Source organism: Oryzias melastigma, linkage group LG8, assembly GCF_002922805.2.
Source record: "Oryzias melastigma strain HK-1 linkage group LG8, ASM292280v2, whole genome shotgun sequence".
Taxonomy (NCBI): domain Eukaryota; kingdom Metazoa; phylum Chordata; class Actinopteri; order Beloniformes; family Adrianichthyidae; genus Oryzias; species Oryzias melastigma.
Window position 1 is genome coordinate 24,852,106 of NC_050519.1, and position 24,000 is coordinate 24,876,105.

General features: G+C 39.6%; 1 protein-coding gene across 8 annotated transcripts in view; it reads right to left on the bottom strand.

Moving 5' to 3' along the window:
- Positions 1-24,000, bottom strand: part of caskin1 (CASK interacting protein 1) — a 138,161-nt gene that overhangs the window by 109,925 nt on the left and 4,236 nt on the right. The window contains exon 1 of one of the 8 annotated variants that reach the window (XM_036213050.1): positions 21,606-21,791. The exons of the other annotated variants lie outside the window; for them this stretch is intronic. The gene's annotated coding sequence lies outside the window, so the exon portion shown is untranslated. Of the gene's footprint in view, positions 1-21,605; positions 21,792-24,000 lie in introns of those variants that run through there. 8 annotated transcript variants of the gene reach the window in all.

Genomic DNA, 24,000 nt, shown 5'->3' on the forward strand with positions numbered 1-24,000 from the left:
TTAAAGGCTTGTTAATAATCTACTTAAAATTTTGACTTTTGAAGCCGTTCTTATTCATTTCCTATGGGGCACATTTTACTCAATATTTCAAAAACTATAAAGTTTATGAATACATAAAGTACAAGTGGTAATGTCCTGAACAAGCTGAATGTTTTGATTCCAAGATAGCTGAAATCACTGAAAGTGTGATTGAGTTTATACATGCCGAAAAACAAACAGAAAGGAGCTGGAAAGGAGAATCACGGAAGTGTGAATGCTTCCTCAACATTCACACTATTAAGATTAAAATTGCAATTCTGAGTATTTCTGTTTTCTAAATCGCTGTGAATCAGACGAAGAGGCAAAACTGTTTCGTGTTCGTGTCCATCTGTGTGGTTTAGTGACATCACTTCCTGTTGATGTGCTGCAGCTAAAACTGTTTTAAATGGACCCAGTTGCAAACAATCACCCTTCCAGTTCTTCCAGCTGTTATGTTTGCAGTCAATAGGTATCTTGTTGCAGGTGGAATTAGTCCAGCAACCCCATGAACCCTAATGTGCGCAGATACAGGATAGATAAGGGCCAGGAGGGGTCATGGCCACCTTAGAATTTCATCAGACACTCCAAAGGTCGCAAGAGTGCAAATATTTGGACCTGTCACCGGATGGATAAATGCAAACAGAGATGAGGACCAGCTCAAAATGTTTCTGTTATAGAGAAAATAAGAAATTGAGATCTTCGCAGAACTTCCTGGAGCCTCCATGATCGTTCCTGTCCGCTACAGAGAAGGAGGATGGATTCACAATCACAGGAAACCCATCCCACAGCGGCAGAACCTGGAGTCTCAGTTCTGTTAAACTGCTCAACACCTCCACTTTATTCCGTCATCTGCAATCAATATATCTATGAATAAATATAATTAACACCCAGAAGATAACTCGAATGAGATCAAATTAAAGATGCAGGAGAGCAGCAGGCTGGAATGAGAGAGGAGTGGAGGCTTGTGGGAAAAGTGTGTGTGAACTCCACGGAGGCGTGTAATGGATTCATATCATGCAGCGTCAGCAGGACCCTCTTCATTTACAGCTGCAGAACTACCCTCACAGGAGGAACTGCACATCACTGAGGCAAAATGAGGCCGAGCCGGAGCTGCTGTTCACTTCCAGAGACGCGAAGGAAAGCTCAGGTTCAAAGTGACTGATACAGATCCACCAAAACCACAGAGAGGATGGTAAAAGTACAACAAACCTCCATAAAGTCTACATCTGCATTTCTGCACGATTGTGTCTTTTTGTTCCATCACAGAGCCAACTTTGCATCTTTTGCTGCATCTGTTTCCTCTTTTCTTTGTTTGTTGGTGGATAATAATATTTTTAGAAAATGATTGATCATATCATAAATTATGTATTTTTTCCTGTATTCAGTGCAGTTTGTGAGAATGTTAAAGCAAGAAAAAAGAAATATTTTCCAAACAGTTTGTTGCTATTGCTTGTGATCATTTAGGTTAAAGTTAGTATTTAGTACAGAAACTGCTTCAACCCTGTAAAAGTAAATACATCAAAGAACTGGCCAAAAGTCACATTTTGGGGGGAATTAAGATGATTTTTTATGAAATCAACAAATGTACAATATAATTCTTATTCAATATAGACAGTTATGGGTGTTAAATATTTAAATATATTACCATGAGTGTAAAGGATAAAAGGTAGCTTATTTAGCCAGTCTCAAATTAGATTTTTAAAATGGTGCAACTGTATTATAAAAAATAATTAACAACACATTTTGCATTCTTTACATACAGAAAGTATTCATTTAAAAAAAAAAAAAAGACCAATAATTGATGAATAATTTTCACCAAAAAGTTTTAAAAATCAGCTTTCCCGCCAAAAGTGTCTAAGATTTCATGGAAGCAGCCATTTTGATATGAGCAGGAAAAGCCCTTCTACTGCCCCCAGTGCAATGATGAGGAACTACAGACTGGAACAAAGTTCTATACAATAGGTTTTTAAGTGTAGTTTGGATCACTATGATGAGATAGGGGTGTTTAAAATGCACGTATCAAATATGATATGAATGGTTATGTGAGTTTTAGTCTATGAAGTCATTTGAAGTTGTGTTGTTAATTATTTTTATTTGAAGAAAAACTATTGCCCAAACTATTGCAAAGATGGATGTGCATATTGTGCATTAAAATGAAAGCTGTTTTGCTGATTAAAACAAGCTCTGTGGATAAATTGGATATTGTGATAGCCTGGGGTGCTAGCAGAACAGACTTTACCTGGAAGGGGCTGTTCCTCACATCACAATGTGAGGACCCATTCGTTTTTGTGGATTGGGAGGGGCTGGTGCTCAGAGCGCAGGTGCTCTGAAAAGCGTGAACGGATCAAAATACCGCTTTGGGGTTGTTCATAACCAAGAATGAATATTATAATACACTAAAAGGCTAAAAAAATGATTTCCTATGATATAGGCCCTTAAAATAAAAAGAATCTCCTTTTTTCAACATAGGGTTTGTTTTGGACCTTTTTATGATTGATCCATATGGGTCGGCAGAGAAAATGGGCGGGGCTACATTACATGAAGGGCAGCCAAGAGAGGTGGAGCAGCAGCTTCAAGGTTTGATTATTTGCTGGAGGTCAGTAAAGCGTGTTTCAGCCGGTAACACTGTTAACCATTAATCACCGCCTGTGTAACAAGCTGCTGTCTGAAGCAGCCAAACAGAAAGAGTCAGTCTGATCAAAGAGTTATGGGTTCAGACAGCATCTTGTTTCTTGTATTTTGCTTTGATGTAAAGCGCCTCAGAGCTGCAGCAACTGATGTAAAGCACAAAAGTTCAGCAACTTTTAACTCTGTGGATCCAACCTGATTTGGGAAGAATAAGGAATAAAAAATGATAAAATGCATCTTTAACCGCAAGTTATTAGAAATCTGTTTTCTATTAAGCTGCAGAAGAATAAAATGTCCACTCATTTGAAAATGAGTGGACATTGTCTTCATGATGGTGAGTCCCACTCTGATCATTCACTTTCATAATTATTGTCTTCCATCATGATAAAAATGTTCAAAACCACCATTTTCATCAGAGTGGGTCTTTAAGACAGACTTCCTGATCTGGAGTTCTGTGGCAGTAAAAGTGCAGGAAGCAAACTTTCCAACTGATAGATTGTGGTTCTAATCAATTACTCTCTGAGAGCAGGAACCCGCCGATTCAGCCTTCATTCTACATCTTTCTGAAGCGCCAGAGGTCTCTTTGTGTCTCACCTATTTACAGGCACGAGGCCACGGAAAGCTTTGGTCGGATGTTCGGTGTGTGTTTGTGTGATTGTTGGAGCACAGATGCTGTGCTTGTTCTGGGCTCTGAATCCACTGGAAGCTCTGTGTGTGTGTGTGTGTGTGTGCATGTGTGTGCTAAAGTTACACGGAGAACAATGGTCTTATTGTACCTGTGTCTGCAGCTACTGTCTGCTTTGTGTCCGTGACCCGCTTTGCCCGGAGAAGCTGTGCCTGATTGACAAAACGTTCTCAGGAGGGAGAAATAAGTCTAATAAATTGTTTTAAACCACGGAAGGAAAAATAATGCATCTCTGTGAGTATTAGCTTTTGTTTAAAAATCGTATGATGTGGTGAAATCCTGAATTGGTTTGGATGTCAAACTGCATGGAGTTGTGGGCCGCCTGCACCATCCCCCCATCCCAGCGCTGGCACTTGGCCCTGCAACCATAGCAGCACATATAAAGAGGCCCAGCGTGAGGGAACGGAGGCTGCCGAGAGAGGTGATACAGAGAATGATAAAAGTCTCCAGATTAACGGTGATTAGCAGAAATGTGTGAAACTGAGCTTTTCTTCCCTCAATAGTTGGGCGGGTGTGGGTCATTAGGGGGTGAGGACTAGAAAAATGAGGGTAAAGAATAGTAAGGGACCGTAAATCTCTATAGTTGTCTAGAAAAGTTGCATTACCTGCAATAGTGCTAGCATGACTGTTTTGAGCGGAAAGTAGTTGCTAAAGATGCTAAAGCTTTTTGCTGAAAATGGTGACACAATCTACCTTAACTGCAGAAGGGATTTGCTAAAAATGCAAAAGCTATTTGCAAAATGTAAAATTTGCTAAGACTGGAAATCAAAGAACTATGAAAGAACACTGAAGTTGACCCCCATTTCAGAAATATTTGTAGTAAAATTGCTTAAAAATCCCTAATACATGCCAATTTAACAAAACATATTTAGTGTTATTTGAATATGAGCTAAACTCCAAATTAGCCCAAAAAAACCTTGGTAGAGGTCAAATAAGTCAAAAACTTGGCTTGTTGCTAAAATACTTGCTAATTCCAAGATAGCCTAAAATTTCACAGTAAACATAATTAATAAAAAAAAACATTAGCCTGTTGCTAAACTCTAAATTAGCCTATAAAAACCTAACTAGACAACAAATCAGCCATAAATGTTAGCATGTTGTTAAAATATAAGCTAAGCTACAAAAAAACTCTGTAGATGCCAAATTAGCCAAGAAAGCTAGCACATTGATTAAATACTAGCTAAACTCGAAAACAGCATTAAATTCCTCATAAAACTAAATTAGTCAAAAACATTAGGCCGTTGCTAAAATAGAAGCTAAAGTCTAAATTAGTCTATAAAAACCGCAGTAGATAACAAAACAGCCAAAAATGTTAGCATGATGCTGAAATATTTGCTAAGCTCCAAATTAGCATAAAAAAAACCTAAGTAGATGCCAAATTAGCCAAGAAAGCTAGCACATTGATTAAATACTAGCTAAACTCCAAAAGAGCAATTTAAATTAGTCAAAAACGTTAGCTTGTTGCTAAAATAGAAGCTAAACTCTAAATTAATTAAAAAAATAAACCCGAATAGATAACAAATTAGCTAAAGCGTTTGCCTGTTGCTAAAATATTTGCTAAAACACCCTTTTTTTTTAAATTACTACAAAGATGAAAACATAGCTCATGAATATATTTAAATGCTTGTCGCTAACCTCTATAAAATTTTGAAAATTTACAGACTTTCTCATGCATTTCCCATGGGGCAAATTTTACTCAATATTTCAAAAACTATAAAGTTTATAAATATCAAAAGTACAAGCAGTAATGTCCTGAACAGGTTGAAGGATTTGATACTAAGATTACTGAAATCGCTAAAAGTGGGATTGAGTTTATACATGCCGAAAAATGTATGTAAAAGAGCAGGAGAATCCCTACAGTGTGAATGCTTGCTAAAAATTCACACAATAATTAAAATGTGTAAAAGTAAGGAAAATTTGATTCTAAAATAACAGATGTGCTAGATTACTCTCCATCGTTTGTCTAATCCCAGGTTAACCAACAGTTTTAAGCACACACCCCACTATATTGCTGAGAGTCAATCCAACCTATTCAGAGCTGAATTGGAATAAAAGATGTCCATTACAAAAAAATGTCTGTCCAACGCTGCTTCTTGTTGCCATGGTGACGGCTCCAAGAATGAGGAAAACAAGTCAGGAAGGGAGAGCGGAGGAGCCGGAAGACGAGCCAAGGAACATAAGATGGGAAAAGGAGCGGTGGAAATCAGAGATCAGAACCAGGCGTGGCCATGCTGGGTCCATGTGCTGCCTTCACATGCATACCGCATCCACACACACTTAGCACACGAACGCGAGCGTGCAAAGCCAGACCACATGCCCTGCATGTGCAGAACAGCTGCAGAACAGCAGGAGAACATACAAACCAGTGTTCCGATTGGCTCTGGATCTTCCTTTGATGCACATCAAAACAACTGTCTAATTGGACGACAGACTAGCGGCGGGATCAAAAGGACGAACCCTTGTGTTAGTCAACACGCTCCGACCACCACTGCTTCTGTAGTCAGATCCTGAACTTCAATCTAGTCACTGGATCTCCTGGAACTTTTAAACTAACAGGATTCTGACTGAAACGCTTCTGTTCTATCAAATAGACCTTTCCTTACGCCATCATTCTTCTCAATCCTCCCAGCTGTCAGCGGGCCAGAGAATGGGTACAACCTGGACCGGTTCCCATCACAGGGGCTCCCCTGGCAGCCGTGATCCGGCTCTTCAACGGGCAATTTAACCCAACGACCAGGAGCGAGGGCCCAGCCAGGACCTCTGCTGAGAGGCTGAACATCCATGCAGGTCACCCACTGCAAAAGCATGAGTGAGTTCAACCATTACAGGTCAGGAATGAGCCAAAGAACACAGGAACACGAAGGAAGAAGGACACCAAATAGAGGAAAGATCATTTGATCTGAACATGTTCAAACCCAATCCTGGATTTTATAAATAAACAGCTGATTTTCTAAATATTCGTTATTTTCAGATCAAAACTGAAAAACAGAAAGGTTTGAGAGATACTTAAAAGAGAATAATAAGTGGCAAAAAGTCAATTAAACTTAAATAATCAATACAGATTTATCAAGTTTACAAAATTCTTACCCTTCAAAGTAATTGTAGTATTTCTGGTGGATAACAGCATAACTTCATTCATTAAGTTCAAAAATAGCTAGTTAAGAAAAAAATGATTTTCCCAACTTGAACTTGAGTATATTTTGCCGCAGTCACCAAACCTAATTTGCAAGTACAACCGTCTCCTACCTTTGTAGGTTGGTGGTAGTGCTGCAACAAACGATTATTTTAATAGTCAACCATTCACCGATTATTTTTGTCCGATTAGTTGACTAATCAGGTCATGCGCAAACTGGATGTAAAGCACACATCTTAACCATCATTAGCTTTAAAACGAACTAAAAACTACATATATAGCAATACCTACAATAATGCTAGGGTGAATGCTGTAAGCTGAATTTGGCAGATAAAGTGCTGATAGGTGACGATGCTGAAACTGATAGCTAAAAACACTGAAGGTGATAGCAGGATAAAATATTAGTTAAATGCCAAATTAGCCAAAAAAATGAAAAAAGACAAAATTAGCCAAAGCAGCTAGCATGCAGCTGAAATATTAGCGAAAATCCAAAATAGCCTAAAAAACCTTAATAAATGCCAAAATAGTCCAAAAAGCTAGCAGAATGCCATTATAACTTTCAACTTTACTACACTCTGACGCCAAATAATATAAAGTAACAACTAATCGACTATTAAATTAGTCGTTGACTATTTTAATAGTCGATTAGTCATTGATTAGTCGACTAATCATGGCAGCCCTAGTTGGTGGTTTGATTTCCAGTCACATGTTTTAGTGTTTAGTCAGACATTGAACCTCACGTTGCTTCTAGTGGGTTTGTGTAAGTGACATGGCCACTCCCCCTGTTGGTGTGGGAGCAAATAGATTGTATAAAAGTGCTACCCGTTGCAGTCTTATTCTTTGGTGGCCCCCTTTATGGGAGTCCTCTCATCTGCATCCTTTTCCCTCATACAACCACCCACATGTCCTCCTTATCTTCACCCATGAACCTTCTCTTTGGTCTCGCTCTAGTCTAGACCTCCAACCTCAGCTTCCTTTCACTAACATCATCGCCGTTCTTCCTCTCAACGTGTCCAAACATCTCCATCTTCTCTCTCTGTATCCTGTCAAACACTGTAGTGAATGTGGAACATTTAATGCCATGATGAGATACAAAAACCAGCAAATCTGATGATGCGCCAAAGGATTAGACCTCAATAAAATAGATTTTTAGATTTGAATGATTGATCATCAAACTAAAGGATATTATAGAATCCCAAGAATCCAAGTTTCTTTGATAAGATCACGGAGCTGAGACTGATGACACCAACAGCTGTCAGTTTAAACCCCGCCTCCACACGCCACTTAAGTATGTTAGACCCTCAGAGTCCAGACTGACTGCTCTGAAATCCTCTATTTGGTTCATTTTAATAGATCCATAAAATTGTCAACGTCTTTCCAGTTACTGTAGTTATGAGCCAACCTTGGATTACATCCCAAGATGCCTTCTATACACACACACATTTACAGTGTACATTCAAAGAGCAGCATGAGTGTATAGTCTATGCATACAGATATTTGTAGTTTAAAAGAGGCACATGGTCACACAAATGTTTGTTCTTGGTGACACATCTGGATTGAAATCCATCCATTACCTGAACCTGGTGAATCAATTTTGGGGTCACGGGGTTGCTGGAGCCTATACCACCTATCGTTAGAGGAAGGTATATAGAACTGGACAGAGTGGCTGTGATGTCACCCATAGAAAAAGCCTTACCTATGGTTCCAGTGAAATGAAGCCAATTTAGTCGCCATTTTTTCCGACATTGCCATGTTGGAGCCAGACGACAGTGATTGGTCCGAGTCAGTCTGAGTAAAGGGTTCTAGGGCAACTACTGTCATTAAATAGGAGTAAGCTAGTTGGAAGTCCCAAAATAGACTATTCATTGACAGTGTGACTTATAATCTGGCTACTTAGAGTAGTGGTATACAAAAGAAACTTGCCTTTCTAAAACAATCCAGCAGGTTTTCATTTTCAGAAAAAGCACTTTTGAAGTCTGAGTTCTTCCCTGAGTTATTACCATGCTGCTCCCTGACAGTAAAACGCTGCCAGCCAGATAGGCAGGCCGGGACGGGGGGGGGGGCAAGAACAAGAAAGAGATGAGCCTGCAGAACCACAGAGCAGTAAAATGCTCATTACAGGAGGTCCAGGAGTTCAGTTTTTAACCAGGAGTGAATATAAGAAACATCTGAAGTACGAGGGAAGAGTTCAGACTCCTGAGAAGATAAAAGCATCTGAAAATTATTTTTTAAGATGATTTCTAAAGCAAAGTGATGGATATTATTTCAATTTATATCCTGATTTGTGGTTGACGATCCGATTCACTGACTAAATTCAATCCAGGACATCTTTATCCCAAACCAGTGTGACTCAGAGATAAATATCTGGTACTGAACAGTGCAGGTGAAGTTTTCCAGATTCTTGTATTTCTTCAAGATAATAAATTAAATATGTGTACAAAAAAAGCAAGTAAGCAAGAATAGATGTCAAATTCATTCACATTTTAGTTTGATAAAGTTCAGTCTACTGTTGTTTTTCCACATCAGAATAATCATTAATATAACATTCTAGCACACTGTATGGTCACATGACTTTGCTAAATGCAAAGTGTTTGCACACATTGAACTGGAATGATAGTTGATCAGTTATTCCACATCACATGTGTTTTCTGCTAGGATGGTCATTTTTACATTATAGTAAAGTAAACCTACAGTACCTTAATCCAAATGGTATTTTCTAAAATCGATTATCATTGTACCATTTTATTTTGAAAAGATTTTGTTAATTGTACAGGTCGAATCTATTAACAACAATAGATCAATTCATCAACTCATTGATTAATCATTACACTGTTACAGTTAAGTTCCTGTAAGCAACAAATTATGTTTTTAGTTAGTATAATAGATCAATACAGAGAGAATAAAAGGGTTGTAGTGATCTTGGCAAATTAAATGTCTGCAGTGAAGGAAATCCACCTCCCTTCTGGATGAAACTGGAATACGTTCATGGGGATTAATCACTGCAGAGTGCTGGCTTTGAGTTGCTGCTATCTGGTATCAACCTCCTCATTTAAACCACAAGGCTTTTATTGTGGAGGTCTAGTCTGTGTGGAACCCAACATGTAAATGTTGAGGTCGCAGCGTGAAGTCTGACAGCACATCCACGGACATCTGAAAGAGACAGAATTTTAGTTCTGTTTTCTCCCTTTTGTCCTGTTGAGTCAACTTTCTTCTTCCTCCAGAAGACTCCTTTTTCACTGGGGGGTGGGGGTGTCCTACAGTCACTCATTATACAGGAGTTTTCACAGCTGCTCTTCAAGACACGAGCCCCACTGATCATTTCCAACAATTTCCGCAGATCTCAGACGTCCTTCCTGGAAAATAAATCCGGCCCAGATATTTAGCTCTGAAATCAAGCCTCCTCACAGAAATTCGTCCCTGACGGAAACTCACAAACTTCTAATGCAAGATAAAGTCCCAGCGTAGGGCTGAAACTGAAAGGTTTTTAGTATTTTGCACAATAAATTCAATTTCCTGTCATTTAAGCCTCTGTCACAACTGCCCCTACAGGTGGATACGGGCTGTCTAAGGGGCAAAAAAAAAGGTCAAACCTGTACAGGGCACAATTTCTGGAAAAGCTCTCCTCCTTTCGGCATAGTCTTCCAGTTCCCCCAGTGATTTTAAGTCACTTTTAAAAACTCATCTTTTTATTCAGGCTTTTAAGTCCAGCGACTAACCCCTGTTCAGGTGCATGTGACTCTGGCTTAAATGCAAACCAAAGATTGCATGTCTGTCCAACACTTCTTTCAATCTCTTCTTCTGTTCTCAACATGATGTGAAATCTTTTGGGTCTCCTCTTGGTCTGTCGGTCAAGAACACCAAAAACACGATTTTCATTACAGTGGGTCTTCAATGTACAGTAAGGGAGCTTTCACTCAGTCCTGTTGAATTCCCACCAGTTTTTTTCCTCTGATGTGAACTCGAGTCCACTTAACGCTGATACACTGGAAATCTCGCCTTCGACAGCAAAATAACGCGCGCTCTTTCAACTACCTTAACTATTTGACAATTTAAGCAATTTATGTAAGTCCCACAGATTTTTACGTGCAGAAAAGCAGCTTTGTACTGATCGCCACAAGTTGTAGTTTCCACAGATGAAGCAAATCTGAGCAAGCACTGGGGCTGCATCCAACGGTCAGGTGTGGGGCGCCACTCCCAAATGGAGGATCCTACTTGGATCAGGCTTCCAAAACCGTTGTGTTTATGGTCTCTTGTAGTTAGCAGACTAAAGTCTCCCTGAGTCGTTTTACTTTTACCGTTTTTGTACGACCCTGGTCAAGCACAACATGTAGAAAACTTTAAACACATTTCTCCCCATTAACATTACCATCAACCCCCTTTCTTTGGACGTGACCAGTAGTGGTGGTAATTTTGGACGAAGTAAATAAATGTGTGAAATTACAGGCTTCTCATTACCTCACAAAAAACAATCTTCTCATCCCGGACGAGGCCCCAAATTTTCCAAACACTTCTTTACTGTACAGTACAGCATCTCAGCGCAAAGATACTTTTCTGGGCTTCAGAATCTGTTGTAGAACAGTTGAAGAATTACAGTAATTCAAAGAACTCCAACACTGTGCCTAAAGAATTATGTAAACAGACTCTGGCGCAGTTCACTTCTGCGTAAACTGACTGAACAGCCAAAGCAAAGCAGAAGTGATAAATGATGCCAGTTTTGATGATAAACATCTCCAAACCAGAATTTGAAGGGCTCCGTGTGCTAATGCTTACAGCCTCAGAGCCTGGGGGAGGGGGGTTGGTTCTCTTCTTTGTGGTTCTTTTTATTCTTTGATCAGAGCTCATCACTGCCCCCTAATGAGCAGCTGCTGTAACTGTCTGGTCTGCATCCATCTTTGCTAAAAACCAGGTCAAACCTGACACAGTTGTGACATTTATTCCCATAAACTGAACCTTCAAACTACACTGTTCTAGAGTGAAAGCAGCTGTATTGGTTTAAAGTTAAAATTCTGAAGTTGTTGCTAAAAGGTTTTAAATCCAAAAAGTGCCAAATTTGATAATGTAAAAGAAAACTCAATATTATTTAAACATTTTCTCACACTACTTTAACCTCATATGAGCTTTCCTTATTTTAAAACCTCATTTTTATATACATTAAAAAAAAAAGTTGAGCCAAAGTCTCATTCTGATCTATGTTAAATATGTCTACACTTCTTTGCACATTAAGCACAGAACTCCAACACAGAAATAGAGATCTGCTGGACTTCAGCAAACTGCAGCCAGCATCAACCATCTGCTCAGGCCTGCATCACACATGCATGTTCACATGCACACACTCAACATCTGTGCTGCTGGCCGCCGCGCTCCGGTCTCTGACCGCCACCCTGCAGGGGGACAAACAGGCAGCAGATGCTCCAGAACAGTTACCAGCCAAACAAATGTGAAAGTGGGACACCACAAAGTTGATGTTCCACGCCAACAACCCAAGATTCTCAGAGTTCAAGTATTTCTTCGATTCAACTCATAAATGGCGCAGATCTGGAGCTGCAGACTCCAACAAGAGGAAGCTGTGATCCTTAACTGACAAAAGTAATTCATGTTTATGACAAAAACGATTCTGTAAACTGATTAAAGCTTTCAAGCTTAAAAGACTTTCATGTAGATTCTTTTACAGAGGATTTGTGGTTTTAAATGGAAGTGGCTGACTGCTGTGTTGTGCCAGAGTGGCTGACAAGACCGAGTCCTGACAGATACTTTGGAAAATCTGCACTTTAACTTCATAATATTTAGAATTCAAGTTAATCTGAGGCCTGAATTTATCACGTTGACTTTAAAACTTGGGTCAAAAAAGGATAAAACATTAAGCAAAACATTTTATATCCTTTAATTTTATTTATTTTTTTGGTTAGCATAATAGATTTTTTTTAATTTTTTTTCTTGGTTTTGTTGGCTTTTTATGTTGTGAAGATTTATTCTTTTTTTTATATACCTTTAAAGATGGTGCCGGTGAGGTCAGCTGCCGTCACAACTCTTCTGACCATTTTTACTTTGTTTTTAGTTGTAATATGTGTATTTATATGTATGTGACAAATAGATTTCAGTTTAAATATCTGTTTCAAATATTTTAAATAACTTTTTATTTATTTTTCTTGTTTGTTGCTGTGATGTGAGCCTTTTTAGCTCCTCTTTGGGTTTCTCAAGAAGTTTCTGGGACAAAAATATGTTTTTGTTTCGATGATTAAAAAACGTTTATGCAATTTAATACTTTTTGAAAATTTTCCATTTTCGATATCATTGTTGTGGTTTTTAACCCTGGAGAACCCTAAACCTTTTTCTCCAGGAAGTTAAAGGTTTAATCTTTTTTTAATCACTTGTTTGTTTGTTTTTGGATGCAGCAAATTACAGATGTCAAAAATATACAATAAAAAATATATAATTAGAAAAGTAAAACAAATAAATTAATAAAAATCTAATTTGTCCCTGTGGGTTTCCACCATGAGTTCTTTGGGTCATTTGTCTCTCCAAAATGATTTAATTTAAATGTTATTTGCTGTATTTTAAAAGTTACATTTGATTTTGTTACATTTATTTTTTGTCTTTAATGTTCTCTTTTTGTGTTTTTTTAAGGTTGATGTTTAAATGGAAGTTGTGTTTACCAAAAAGTTGTTTTTTTATTTTACATTTTTGCTTCCAGTTTGAGGCTGGTTGCGTAAAAAAGGATAATAAAAGAACCAGGTTTAGTTGCCAGGAAACCAACGAGGTCTGTACCTAAAGACCCACTCTGATGAAAATGACGTTTTTGCCATTTTTATAATGTTCTTCTGCCATTTTGTTAATGATGGACGACATACTGTAAAGAAAATTTTTTTTTTACTTTTTGTGAATCAAAAGCAGCCATTTGTATTTGTGACGTAGAAAAGCTCTTTGATCTGAGATCTCAGCAATGGGAAGTGGGGGCAGCCTTACTCTGCACAACTCAGAGGTGAATTTCTAATGAACTCCCGCTGCTCTGCAGAAACTATGTCCTAGAAAATTATATTGTTTATTTTGGCATAAATAATAGACCACTGGCAACATTTTGAAAGTTGATCAAAAGATGATCAGAGTGGGACTTTCAGATCTGTACATGAGGATGATTTTTTTCCCCCAAAAAGTACTCACTTTATTTTAAAGTTTAAGATTAAAAAAGGGTTTTCCTGGAGTTGTGGGTCTTTGATTGATGTCAAATCTGCAGCTATTTTACAGATTTAATGGGTTTCTTCATAGCAGTCTCACATTTTTAATTCTGCCATTTTTTTTTCCTTTGGAAATATTGATTAAAGTTTTCCAGCCCTTTTCTTTCACTGCTTTACAGCCTGTTTCCTTTCAGGTTGGGACTCTTCTGCACCGACTGTCCCTACACGGACGACACAGAACTTTCCCATAGTCCCGAGGGTGTGTCGGCGCCGCTTCAGAGCCAGCAACCAAACAGTCTGGCTGCCCCGGTTCCCGTGGCTGCAGCAGCAGAATGCCAGTGTTCATTCAGAATCCACGCTAAGTGGATTCACTGTGAGCGTCTGGAATATTCTGACAGCTTCTGCTGCAGAGCACACTGAGACGTTGTAGCTCCAAGAACCCGAGTCAGGGCTTTAAGAGGCCTGGTTTCCTGCCCTCAGTGCCTGAACAAACATGAATGTGCAGCTGTTAGAGCTGTTTTAATGGAGGTCATGGGATTGAAGGTTTACTGAGGTCTCAGGTGAGGCCAGCTAACAGTCGTCTCCTGATCTTTGATTTTGGGAGAAAAACACAACCATTCTTTTAAAAGTGAAACTGCTGCCTGCAGGAGCTCATCACTCGCCTTATGTTTGCTTTACAACCTCTGTTTCCATAGCAACAAAACACATGTGCCCGTCTGTTAATTGGCTTTGCATGTTTCAAGTCCTCACACCCCGCTGCAGCTTTGCAGATGACATGCAGAGCTCCTGGATTATTTATGGGTTCTCCTCCCGCGCCTCCAATCGTTTGTGAAAGTTCACTCTGGGCCAGCAGGGAATGAGAGGAAAGCCCGGTTCTGACAGACAGCTGTCGGGCAATCCCAGACAATCCCAATCTGACAATCCCAGAGTGTCAGTGAACACATCGTCCAGTCAAAGTTTTCATTTTCCTGCTGTATTTCAATTTTTGTTTTTTTTTATTTTATTTTTGTGCTGAAACTTTTTGGGAAGTCTCTCAGGAACAAATTCTCAGATAAATCACAACAAAAAAAAAATTCTTTGGTTTATAAATAGAAATATTGATCTTATTTAGGCGTCTGTGAGCTGTGATCACTTTGCTCTAAGTCTCCAGCAGTTTTACATGCAGCAGGAAAAAAAGCAAAACATTTGTCTCAATAATTATCAGTAATATTTAAGCAAAAATGTGACACAGCTCCGTCCCACATGCTGCATAAGAGATGACCTATGGAGGCGTACGCCAAAAGATTAACCCTTTAACACCGGAGCGCCAGTGTTTATGTTCTTTGATTTACTGTAACTTTTAATACAATGACACAGCTTTTCTCCTTCAGAATCTACTGGAATTATCCTATTAACAATTGAAAAGTTACAGTATGATAAAGATTTTGAAGCGTCGCTGGCAACGCTTTAGGTGTAAAAGGTTTAAGGGAGAGTTTTTCCCCCCAAAAAAGTCCAGCTGTTCTTCAGTTTCATCTGTCAGGAGGCAGAAAAGCACCAGGTTACTCTGCCAGGGAGCGGTGGGACTTTAGCATGTTTGGTCTTTAGCTAACAACAGATAGAAGGTGAACCAGGAGGAGACGATCTACGGCCCAGCCTGTGGAGGAACGTTCTGCTTTGTGGGTGGTTGAAATAAAAACCTAATAAAAACTTCAAAGATGTTTAGATATCGGCTCTGGAATCTTTGCCTCCATTGATTCAATAGGGAAAAAAATCATCCATAGGAGACAGAGTGACTCCATACTGCAGCATGACAGCTTCCAAGCTGAACTCTGACTCAGTCAAGACAACAGGTGGACGAGGACAAAGTCCCTTGAACAGTCTGAACAGTCAAAGTGACGTGAAATCTGATGTTTTGAAAGGAGGTTGAATGTAGGTCGGATTTAAGTCTGATGTAGCGCAGGCAATGATTCGTTTTTCTGACTACAATTTCCATCAATGAATCCGTCTGTCTTCTGAACCTGCTGAATCCCTTTCAGGTTCACGGGGTTAACTATCCCAGCTGCAGCTGGGTGAAGGTGGGGCACACCCTGGACAGGTTGCCATGCCGTTCCAGGGCCACAAAACTAGGGATGTGATTCCTTTCCTCCGTCTCAACAGAGGTGAGGTTACCGTTAGCGCACGCTGCAATCGCTCCATGAAGAAGGCAAGGGCAGCTCATCATCAGCTGAGAGTACGATCAGTAGTCCGAAAGTCATTTTGAACTTTGTTTACACATCAAAGGTTCTGTTGAACAGGTTTTAATATTCTAAAAGAGCTACGTTTCATCCCAAGAAGTCACATGATCATACAGTACGTGATAGCGTTTTGTGAGCGTGGGGTGTTTGGTGTTTCAGAAAGGGAAACTTTGCCTTTTTGGATGTCATTGTGTATACCCATAATTATAAACTATCATACAATGTAAGAAATAACGAAAATAAACCAATACCAGGGAAAGTACACAGAGATTTGCCAAGTCCACACATATAGGTAGCCACAGCTGGAAGAGAGTAAGCGGTCTTATTCGAAACCGGAAATACGTCACACGGCTCTGTCCATGGAGCTGGAAAAGTGTCCATGTTTTTCCCCCATGATGGATCTGAACTCTGAGAGCTGTTTTCAATCGGAAAATAAGGACGTTTTTTTACAAATGTTTCTCCTGAGGACAGCTCTGACCGGGTGAGTGCCTGAGGGGCCTGAGCCGCTCTGTGCCAGTCACCTGACAGAAAAGGGGCGGGACTAAGCGGATAAGCCCCATCAGTTGGAAGTTCCGATCGGCGCCACCCTTCACCATCGTCTGTGGGTGGTCTTTACATCAGTGCTACGGGAACCCCCACCACCTATTGCTAATGATCTGAGCAGAGCCTTCTGCATGTTATAAGGCACAAAACACCTGTATTTTTAGCTTCTATCCTCATTATCACCTGCTTTTTCACTCCAACACTCACTTTCACACCTGTGCTACTTTGTTCCGCTTCCTGCTCCTCTTCTCCTTCTTTTTACTCCCCGTTTCTCCCCCTCTCTACTCCCTTTCCTGTTCTTTTCCTCCCTCTCTCCACCTCCCAGGACTTCCCTTCCCTCTTGCTCCTGTTCCTCCACCTCCTCCCTCGTCCTCCCCGCCTCTCCTTGAACTCGCCACTGACCCATAAAACAGCACGGATGTTATTTTTAGTGCCGCTGTTGGCGCAGGAGTAAACGCGCGCGAGACGGAGACCTGCAACCAGGGGAAAAGTGAAGCTGCACCTCCGTTTCATCACCTCCTTCAGTCTTTCATCCTTCCCCTCCTCCATCTGTCCCACACACTCGCTCTATCCACATCCCGCTCCCTTTTTCTTCCTCCTTTCCCTGTTTCCCTCAAAGCAAAAACATCCATCCACCTCTTTCTATCCGCCTGTTCTGTAATTCAATCGTGGAACTGATGGAACATCCCAGGAGTCAGTCTGAAAATGTTCTCCTGTTTAGGCGTCGATTTCCAGAAAAGCTGCAGATCAATAAACTTCTGAATAACCTTTTTTTCTTATTTTGTGAGTCTTTGTTAATGGACTTTGCCTTCAGCAAAGACGTCAGTAAAACTCTTCAGTCACATTCAGGAACGAATCAAATGAAGGAATTCCCGTGACGGGTTCCACCCAGCGTCTTCCAGATGGAGCAGGAGTGCGCTATAAAACATTTAAATGATGCCCTTCACTGTGCTTTATCAGTGATGCAAAAACAGAACAAATAAGACAGAAAAAACAGAATTCCATTAAACTGAATAATAAATGTGGCTAAGAAAAGGCCCAGAATAAAAACAAGAAATGATAAATTATCAAATGAAGTGACCAAAACAATCATATTTATAGATAGAATTATAGATGAAAGCTAATTGAATCCATAAATACTGCATTTTTCATTCATCTTTAACAGAAATAATTAAAGAAATTAGTTAATCCATCCATCCATTTTCTTGACCGCTTCTTCCCTTTCGGGGTCGCGGGGGTGCCAGAGCCTATCCCGGCTGCTGATGGGCAAAGGCGGGGTTCACCCTGGACAGGTCTCCAGTCTGTCACAGGGCCTCAATCACACACATTCACTCTCACATTCACACCTAGGGACAATTTAGAGTCGCCAATTAACCTATGAAGCATGTTTTTGGACGGTGGGAGGAAGCCGGAGTCCCCGGTGAAAACCCACGCATGCACGGGGAGAACATGCAAACTCCACACAGAAAGGCCCCAAATCCCGAAATTAGTTAAATGGAGTTTAAATCTGAAATTATTTAAACAAATCAAAGCAAATGTTCTGTAAAACTTTGTCAAAATAAAAATAATAATATTTTTTGTTCTGTAACATATATATATAAAAAAAAACAAGAAAATAAACTTCTGGACTTCTGGGGTTCAGATAAAAAAAGAGTCCTAATTGCACTAAAACCATATATTTGTGAGTAAAAGTCCAAAATCCAAAGCTTTGACGAAAATAAAAATAATCCAGTTAAGAGGTTTTTTTTCTTCTTGTTCAGTAGCTGTAAAAAAGCCCACATTATCAGCCCTCCACCTCCATGCTTAAAAGACGTTATTCCTGAAGTGATATTTCTTTTACCAAGCAGTTCGGTTTACTGCTTTTGATTTTCGTTTTCAGAATTTTCTTTCTATGAAGTCGTAGCTCTCTTTTTTTTTGGAACAAATTTCCACAGATTCCTTGCAGGGAAAGCTGCGTTTCTCTCTTCTGTGTGAGGAGACTGAGGAGTGATATTTCTAGAAATATTCTCGACACCTTTGCCGTTGTTTAGGGTTAATGTGGTTAGAGGCAGAACGCTGACCTGATCTCAGTCATGTGGTTACGTTGTCACAGCAGTCTGGAACATTTCCAAAATCCTTGAGAACTGCAGCCAACAAGCCTCTAGATCAGGGGTCTGCAACCTGAGGATCCGGAGACACATGTGGCTCTTTGACCTCTCCATTGAGGTTCTCTGGTTACATAAAAAGAAAGTTTTCAATTTTAAATAGTAAAAAAATACCTAGTAAAGTGAAAAAAGTGAACTCAAACTTAATCCTATCCATTCACAAACAGTTTAAGAACATCACGTATCCATCCGTGAGGCTCCTGACAATGATCCTACAACGATACTACAACGATACTACAATGATACTACCCAGTGTTCCAATAATCCATAAAGCAGTTCATAGTTTAAAAGTCAAGCTACAACATTTTGACAGTTTTGTGTTCACCGTGTTCCACAAAAAAAAATCAATCTGAGGTCAGGAAGCTCAACCATAATTTATATTCAAGGATTATTTAATCAGATTTTCTAGTTTTGAACAAATTGAAGTATTTTAGGTGTCCCCTTATGGTTCCAAAAATACTGTAAGAGTCACCAAATTAGCTCTGATTTAATTTTGGTTTGTTAGATGTATGCATTTCTGGCAGAAAGGCACAACAAAGTGAAAAATAAACTGTTTTTACTCACTGCTGACATTCTATTATACTATATTTGCTGCATTGAGATGATCCTTTGTGACACAGTAAGTCTTTGATTTTGAAAGGAAGTCATAGGAACCTTTGTCAAAAGTTATAAATTATTTTATATTTTGAAAAAAGTATTTTTTATTAATGTTTCTTATGGTTAAAAATAGCTCATTCATATTTATCATAATAGGAACAATAACATAAATAACAATCAGTGTCTTAGTTCTCTAAGGAGTGAGTAAAGACTTTGTGGCTCCTGCTGGGTTAACGTCAGTGAAAAATCAACCTGAATGGCTCTTTAAGTGTTGAAGGTTGCAGACCAATGCACTAGAAGAAGAGTGGTCATGATGCTCCAACACTGAACTACTTCTTTTTAGCTAAAATCCTTCAAACATTGTTTTCTAAAAGCAGAAACGTTTGATCAACATCTGATCCATCAAAGCCATCAAAGGGCATCATGGCTGCAACTTCTGATACAGACTGGAACTTTAACAGTCACATTAAAACAAAAATATCATCCGAAATTTAGCATCTAAATACTTTTTTCAGAATCAGAGGTTTACTTAAGAGGCATTCACACTGTAGTGATTCTCCTGCTCCTTTTTGAAAACGGAGTTTAGCTAATATTTTAGCAACGTGCTAACGTTTTTGGCTAATTTGTTATCTACTGGGGTTTTTTAGGCTAATTTAGAGTTTAACTTCTATTTTAGCAACAAGCTAACATTTTTGACTAATTTGGTTTACTGAGGAATTTTAGGCTATTTTGGAGTTTAGCAAGTACTTAAACAACAAGCTAGCTTTTTGGGGGCTAATTTGGCATCTACTGAGATTGTATGCTAATTTGGAGTTTAGCTAATATTTTAGCAACATGCTAATGTTTTGGGCTAATTTGTTTTCTACAGAGGGTTTTTAGGGTAATTAAGAGTTTATGTAATATTTTAGCAACAGGCAAATGTTTGTTGTTAATTTATTTTATTGAGGAAGTTTAGGCTATTTTGTAGTTTAGCTAGTACTTATTAAGCTAGCTTTTTTGACTAATTTGGCGCCTACTGGGGTTTTTTATGCTATTTTGGAGTTTATAATAGCAACAGACTAAATTTTTTTTTTACAAAATTGGCATGTATTGGGGATTTTTAAGCAATTTTCATCAACATTTTCAGAAATCTAGGTCAAATTCAGTACTCTTTTAAAGTTCTTTAATGAAATTTCCAGTCTTCTGGCAAATTTAACATTTTGTAAATAGCTGTCCAGGTCTCTCCACAGCTTACCACCAAAGCACATCTGACATGCTGGTCTCACATAAACCAGCTGAACCTTCTGCTGGTCGCCACACTCTGGACTTAACACCCTGAAGGTTCAGGTTAACGCAGGGAGTTAGATCTGGAAGACGTTTTCACAGCTGAGAAGTCCAAATCACAGCTGAACCCAGCAGAACGGAGAGCAGAAGCAAAGCAGGAACAGGAAGCGATGTAACGGCCAGCACTTTGAGTGACCATGTAAAAGATTAGATCAGGATATCTGAAATTATTGAAAGAGCAAAAACTCTGTCAAGCCGAATGTGTGGATCAGTGAAAGCTGTTTCACTGTGGGGAGTCCTGATAGGATGTGACGGAAGGCAAAAGAAAAAAAACATGTAAATGTGGATCTGAAGGAGCACGAACCGAGAAGAACCGAGATATAATAAGAACATGAAGGATTTTTGTCAGTATAGATGAGGTCCCATGTTCCATGTTGTTTTGCTGTCGTAGTTTGCATGAGGTTTGCTCTGAAGGCAGATTTGATCAAATAAAAGCAACATTTTTTTACCTTCCTCTGCTGAACAAACATGTCAGTCCTGAGATGAGAGCTGATGTTTACGACATCGACTCCAAAAGACAATGAGGTGAAAGGATGAGAGGATGGACCCACTTTTTTGCACTGATTCCTTTCCTTTAATGTTGCCTGTTTATCTGAGCTTATCTCTCTACGTGGAAGCAGGGTCAGGTACCCCTGGCCTTTAACCTCCTTTTCCCATGACTGCAGCAGCAGACAGGCTGCTCCTTTGGCGTGAACGCAGTCATCTGCTCCCCTCCCACAGTCGGCCTTGCGTGTCAACTTGTAGAAAGTGGGGTGAGGAGAAGAGTGGGGGGGTGGGAACTCAAAGACTCGGGGGTTAGCATCTCCCTCCGAGCTGCAGCAGACAGACTGAGGCGGTCGGCGATGGGAGCATCTGTGCCGCATGACGGCGAACAGACATTGTGCGTAGAATCCCTTCATGGAAGTTGAACCTCACGGCTCAGAGACCGCCTCCAAGCAGCACTTAAACAGCCGTGAACAAACACGCTGGAGGTCAGAGCCGAGGTCTGGACCTTCCACAAATGCTTCACAGATACAACGGGCTGACCTCGCCTGCTGAACGACGGCGGGGTGGCGATGGCGCTCCAGACGCTGCCAGATGTGCATGTTTCTGTGAGGGTAACACGCGTGTCTGGCAGGAGTTCATTAGTTCAGGAGGCCTCTAACTTACCTTTACACACGGATACACGCACGCCGCTGCCTTCAGGCTGCCAGCGTCACATGCTGGATGACAAACAGGCCTGTGTCTCCGTCATGCTCCTCCCTGCTGTTTGTCTGGTCCCACTCTGTCATTACCCACTTCCTGTGTCTGTCGGCATCTTCTCTCCTTTCAACGTTCTCGACTGTATCTGAAAACTGGACCCATAGAAAATGGTTTACTCCTGGTTTCAACCAAATAAAGTCAATTTAGTCATCAGTTTTTTGCAATACGGACGCTGCCATGTTGGAGTCAGACACCGTCAGTAGGCAGGGATTGGTCCGAGTTGGTCTGAGTCATCGTTTCTACAGCAACCACTCTCGCAAATCAGGAGTGAGCTTGTTGGAAGGCCACGCCCCTTCTATTTGACAACTGGCTACAAGCATTGACATTACATGGAGAGAACTGGACTGATCACCCCCTTCCCCTCGCGTTCCAAACAGGAAGTGCCTTCTGGTCACAGAAATCCCAAATCCCATAGACTTCTATGAAGAAATAATAATTATGTTTGTTAGAGTAACCATTCTTGCATTCTTATCTCTTTTCAACATTTTCATGCTAAACCTATATTTTTTCATGATATATTTTCTTTATCGCTAGTTATTCAAGTTATAAACCAGCCAATCAGATGCCTCATTAAGAGAATGTGGTGCCTGTGGGACCAAAAGCGTTTGACAGCCAGATTCTCGGACCAATATCTTCTTGCTAACATTGTCTGGTCGAAAAATAGCGTAAGCGGGGGATATATGTACCGCGGAAAAATGGCGATTGAGTTGACTTAATTTCGTTGGAACCCGAGGTAACAGCCTTGTTTTGTCCATCTCTATTCATGTCAGTAGCTATAATCAAAGGTTTCAAATATTTAACGTGAGACCACCTACTTTTGATAAGGGAACTCATTGTTCAATTCATTACTAAAACTGCAGAAAACAGAATTTTAAAGAACATGTTAAAAAAGGGTATCAGAGCTAGATGGTTTATTCTGAATAATAGAATAACTGAGTAATTAACAGCTTAATAGATCAATAATTGATACATAAAAGTAGAGATGGATCTAATGTAGGTACGTGCAGCTTAGGCACCGGAACGTTCTGCCAGACCAGCTGTTCGGTCTGCGGGCGAGACTGCAGCGTCCTCTCCTCAGAATGAGCGTAACTAGATCGCTGCATAGTATGCATGCAAGGACATCTAGTGATATTATAGTCCACAAATTTGTCTTTAACATGCTTCTGGAATTTTTTGTATCCAAATTGCGGTTCACAAAACCACTTTTCAGCTTTTTAAGGAAAGTTAGTTGACGTCTAATTTCACTACTGGTCAATTACGGTTGTTGTGTTCTCCATCTCCTGCAAATTTCATGAGAAAAAAACAATTAGCAGGTACTGGTTTTTGTTCGCAAGTCTTGAATCCAAGAATTGAACGCTGGAACATGAGGTCACGTGACCGAATTTAGCAGGCTGATTGGCTGCAACTGATGTCTACAAGAATACAGGAGCAGATTTATGCATTAGTATTTGGTAAATATGGAAGTGAATATTGATTTAATACCAAATTTGTGGTTCAGTTCTTGTTGTTATTTGACTAGATTTGCAATGATATCTCATATTCATGGATTAGACAGGTAAAGAAAAAGTTATGACACTTTAACACTCGGATCTTTCTTCATGTCACAAAAATGTAACTGATTATTCACACCCTCCTCCTTGTTGTGATCACTTAAAATGCCGTAACTGTCTTATTCTTTGAGCAATGTACCATTGGAAAAGTTTTTTTAACCATTTCCAGTAATGTAAATATCAGAGCAATCCACTGAATTCTAAATGTTAGTCACATACCTATCTAACACATAATGCTAACGTCTGCTAGCTTAATGCTAACGTATAATATAATTTGCCATATGACGGCTAATGCTAACGCTCGGTCGATCTAGACATATATTGCTGACAAAATAGACATCTTTATATACTCACAGGCATAAACTTTTAAAATTCTTTAAAGGAATTATATTTTAAAGTAACTATTTATGGTCTAAAACTCCGTTTTTTTCCCTCATTCTTGCGTCTTCTTCTGGAATAAGGTGTAATGCTATAGCGCGATCGCCACCTAGTGGCCAAGCGGACACGCCCTCCTGGAGAGGCACAACAGTTGTTGGAGCTTCTCCGTTTGGGAATCCATTTAACACAGTATAGCATTGACAATCTCATAATTATTTCCCTAAAACATTTTACAATATGTGAACTGTATCAGATTATTATGAAAATCTTCAAAACACAAATTATTAAGGTCTTTCTAAACAAATCAGTCTCAATGTGTAAACTCCAAATCAAATTGAATCAAATTAAATTGAGTGGATCAAAAAAATAGAAAA